Genomic DNA, 5,104 nt, shown 5'->3' on the forward strand with positions numbered 1-5,104 from the left:
AAAGAGGTATAATTATGGTTATTGTACAATGAAATGGCATAGAGATTAAAGTGATTAAGAGGGCATAATAGGTAGAAACAACAGGTAAACAGTGATCCATCAAAAGAACAATTAGTGTCCCTATAGTAGGGAAGTCAACAGAAAAAAAGGTTTTAAAGTATAATCAAGCAAAATAAGGCAGAAATGAACTACAGATTCAAAGAACAAATTATAGTCTAGGAAAATTTCTCTAGCAATCTACACTAAATTTGGAGGTAAATAAATACTTCTTCAGTCAAAAAAAAGTGTGTGCAGACACGTGTGTGATGCATGCATCATGTACACTCACATGTCGTCGACTGCAGTTCAAGTCCGGGACCTGGTGGCTTAAACTCATGCCAGGCGTATGTGCGTGTGTGCCTAAGATCCCGAGAGGAGAATGGAGGAGAAGGGATTGTGGCATGGCCATCCCCCCGGTGGGTGATTTCTTGCTTTCTGTCTTTTTGTCTCTTTCTGGTGAGCACACGCACCCTATAGCAAAATCCTCCCCCACCCCCACCCCCCCAAAAAAGAAAAGAAACTTTGTTTAAAATGTTACTTCATACTCTTTGTGATTTTTATCATATTTTTCTTTCTTTTTATTTCCAGAGGTCCTGTGCACTCACCAGAGAGAGAGAAAGAACACTGCAATCCTTTTTCCTCTATTTTTCCATCCTGTCAGGATTGGGCCACACAAGCACACATGCCTTGCATAGTGCGAGGAACCAGGGCTTGAACCTCAGACACTATCTGGGATCCATCTCCTATGCACAGTGCTTAACCCTTGCAATATGGGACCAGTGTCATCATATTTTTCTTCATCTCAGAAATATAATTTGAGAGGCTATTTCACTCATGTTAATAAATTTCTATCTAGAGCTCAAAAATTCTGTCAATTCTATTAGGTCAGGTATTATTTTTTAAAACTTTAAAGGATACAAAGCCACACACAACACACACACATAATTTTAAGCTTATTTACTTGTTCCATGAGTGTGAGTGAGACAGAGAGGAAAAGAAAAGAGATGCAGCACCCTTGACAAAGCCTTGATACCATGGTCCAGCTTGCATCATGAGCTCATGGAAGCCTTTGTACACAAGAAGGGCTCTGGGCATGAACCAGTAATCTTCCCATGAGGGTCAGCCTTGAAGAATGTAACATTTTCCACTGCACCACTGTCTGGTCTCGCATTTGAATTTTTTAAAAAATAACTATATTGTGGTATAATTCACATATAATACAATTTACCCTTTTAAAGAATACAATCCAATAGTTTTTACCTTTTCAGTTTTTAAATGCTGTAAAATGCAATAAAAATTAAAATTAGTATTTAATTTTACAAATAACATAGTATTGTTATGAAATCATCTATCTATTCATCCTTCTGCACATAAATATGCATCTTCTTGAGTGATATTGAATTTTATTAATAATAATTGCTTTAGATGGTTAGTATTTGTTTCATTGTTAAATTTTTACTTTTTCTTTTCTGTTTTGAATGAATTAATTAAAACATGTCATTTAAAAATAATTTTAAAAGAAAAAAATTTAAATGAAATTTAAAATGCATTTCTACCAGTGGATGACTTTATAACTGATATCACAGTGTAAGTGACCTTTTAAAAAATACTTTATTTATTTCTTCCATGTGAGAGAGACATAAAATAATTTTACCATATAAGTGCTCAAATTGCATCATTTTTTATGTAATATCTATGGTGAGTTTTTTGTTTTGTTTTAACTCACATCTAAAGTTTTCTTTTTTCTTCTTTTTTAAGAATGATTTTTGCTGGAGGGTGCATGCACTTGCCAGAAAAGCAGAGAAGGAGAAAGTGAGAAATCACCCCCTGGGGGGATGGCCACATTGCAATCCAGTCTCCTCCATTCTCCTCTTAGGACCTTGGACCTTGGGTACACACACACACCACACACACACACCTGTGCACATGCCTGGTATGAGGTGTTTTTTTGTTTGTTTGTTTTGTTTTTTAAGAGAGAGATTTTTGTTTTTTTGTTATAGGGTGTGTACACTTGTCAGAGAGACAGAGAACAGAGAGACAGAAAACAGGAAATCACCACCTGGATGGCCACATTGCAATCCCTTCTCTTCCATTCTCCTCTCAGGATTTTGGGCATGCACCCACACGCTCAGAGTGTTTTAAAACACTGGGTCTGGGACTCAAACCGTGGTCTTTTGTGTGGGAGTCCAATAATGTAAACCTACACTATCTGCTGGTCCCCACACCTAAGATTTTAATGACCTAATAAGTTGTAATATTTCATACTTGAACCAGAGGTAAGTTATCTGAAAGTTTATTAGATGTTAATTTCATTTGCCTAACACCAAATTCTTATTCAACTAGTAAATTCACTCAAGATTTATACCCCTGTTCTCACATCACTTCGGAAATTTATTTTAGCCTATTTGAAAAATTAGCAAATTATTTCCAAGATTAAAAATAGTATGTTTTTCTTCTTCTTCTTCTTCTTCTTCTTCTCCTCCTCCTTCTCTTCTCCTTCTTCAAACAAGACTCATCCAGGATGAAGTTGCGCTTGGCAGATTAAGTATGCTTTGGCTCATGCCTGAAATTCCCTGTCATTTTTTACCTATGTCCAGTCCTTACATACACCTCAACTCACTGCACAGCCTGCCACACACCAATCACCGTGTAGAGAAGAGGTTGGATCTCTAGTATAAGTTGTGGTCTGTGCCTGACACATGGAATTTAGCAGACAAGGGCATGGACTGTGGAGGTGAACTGCTCGGCTTTGATTTCTGGAATCATTACTTACCACCTGTATGACCTGAGTTCTTGTTCCTCAGTTTTTTCACTTTTTTTATGAGGGTGCTAACAATGCCTACCTAATAAGTTCGTGAGAGTTGAATGAGTTAACGTCAATCAAACAGTTTGGTATGGCCTGGCACACATTAAGCATGATGCCTTAAGTTTTTATCTTTATCATGGTAACAAGAAGTATCAAAGTATATGTTAGTGTCCATTTTAAAATCTTCTAACATAGCTAACAAGTGAGACTATTAGAAATATGCTGTGTTACTTCAAAAATCATTTTAGACAGTCAAAACTTAGAATCTATAACTGTAGAACACAATTTAGTAAGCTGAATGTACAGTTTGGATTACCCAGGGCAATCTCAGTTTGCCCAAGAAAATCTCAGTTTATGCTTATTGTCCTGGTACCTATATATATATATATATATATATATATTGCAATAGAATCTTTTTCACTCTCAGAAGTAAGCCAGCGAGGATGATTACTATTATGTCTGTAATTAAGGTGTCAGAATTGTATCACTTGGGCGAACTTGGTTAAGGTTAGACTTTAAGCTTAGTTTTTAACTAATGCTACCTATGAGAATTTATAATAAAATTTTTCTTAGTCTTAAAAAAATGCTCGTTAGTGGGACCAGCAGATGGCCTAATGATTACATTGTTAGACTCCCACATGGCCGACCATGGTTTCAAGGCCCAGACCTAGCAGCTTTAAACTCACACTGGGTGTGTGTGCGTGCATGTCCCAAATCCTGAAAGTAGAACAGAAAAGGGATTATGGCATGGCCATCTCCCCCAGGGGGTGATTTCTCACTTTCTGTCTCTCTGGCAAGTGCATGCTCCCTATACCAAAAATATCTCTAAAAATTAAAAACACTTGTAGCAATAAGAATCATACTGTAGATCATTCAACAAATATTTGTAGAGTGCTTATTTTGAGACCAAAAACAACAACAAGCTCCCTGCTTGTGGAGTTTATCATTTTATGAAAAATGTTGCTAACGAACAAGTAAACAAGTATCTGTAATAATACCTAATACACAGTAGGCATGCAATAAATATATTTAAGTCCTTTTAAGTAAACAGATAAGATTAATTTTTAAGAAATGAACTGAATAAAATGAAGTGATAAGAGAAAAGGAGCATCTGGATGTTATACAAAGTACAGAATTTTCTCAAAATGACCCTAAGTGTTTGTTTTGGAATGTCTGGACTTGGAAGTGATAGCTGGGACTAGCCCCACTCCCAGTCCCCAGTTCTTCCCATAGTGAATGATCACCTCTGGCGGGCAAGCTATTGGGTAAGATATTGGACAAGTCTCTCTTCACAGGAGAACAGTGTTTTGCTCCACTCACATCTCCATATGTTGGTATTTGAAGTTTGCAGATAATTTTTGATCTGTAACAATTGATCTCTTGAATGCAGATAATCTGATATCCAGAAAATTTGCTATCCTTCCTTAATAAGGTCAGCACTCTAATACCCATCTTATGACAGAGGATTCTCTGGCTAACTGGATTCTCTACTGAATTATGGACCCACACTGCATTTTCTACATAATTCCTTCACCCAGAATCCCGCTGTATACAGGTGATGGAAGAATCAGGTATATCCCTGCCTTTTTCTTGATGATGCTGAACTTGAAGGGCTTTGTGGTTTGTTTGTTTTGTTTTGTTTTAGTATTATATTATACTAAAAGCAATGATAAAGTATTAAAAAATTAAATTCATTTGATTTAAGATTATTCTGATAGTTATGTAGATGATGTAGAACAAGAATGAATATAAGAAGGTCAGTTAGGAACTTCCTGTGACATCTAAATAGACAGACTGGCTTATACTAGCATAATGGAAGCAGAGATTTGAGAAAGTGGAATAATTTGAGATATATTTATAAGAATTTTAGATGAATTAAATATATGAGAAGGGTCAAAAAAAATCTCTGTTGTTTGTTTTTCTTTGCACCACTTAATGGAAGGAGTAATTTTTCATAATAAGAACAGCTTGGTTGGAATTAAATCAGGGGCTCTCTTTTGCATATATCATGTTTGAGATGCCTATTAAACACTTAAGTGGAGACACTAAGCAGACATCAATATAAGACAGGGTTTTAAAAAAGGGTGGGTTAAAATCTAAAATTGATACTTACCAGCTTGTAAATTATATTTTAAAAGCCATTTGACTAGATATAATCACTTAGGGAGAAAGTGAAGAGAGAAATAAAAGGTGGTACCAGGATGGAATCCTGAGATATTTCAAGATTTAGATTTTGGATAGAGAAAAAAATCATCAGAA

This window comes from Tupaia chinensis, unplaced genomic scaffold (genome assembly GCF_000334495.1).
Source record: "Tupaia chinensis unplaced genomic scaffold, TupChi_1.0 Scaffold139935_1, whole genome shotgun sequence".
Classification (NCBI taxonomy): Eukaryota; Metazoa; Chordata; class Mammalia; order Scandentia; family Tupaiidae; genus Tupaia; species Tupaia belangeri.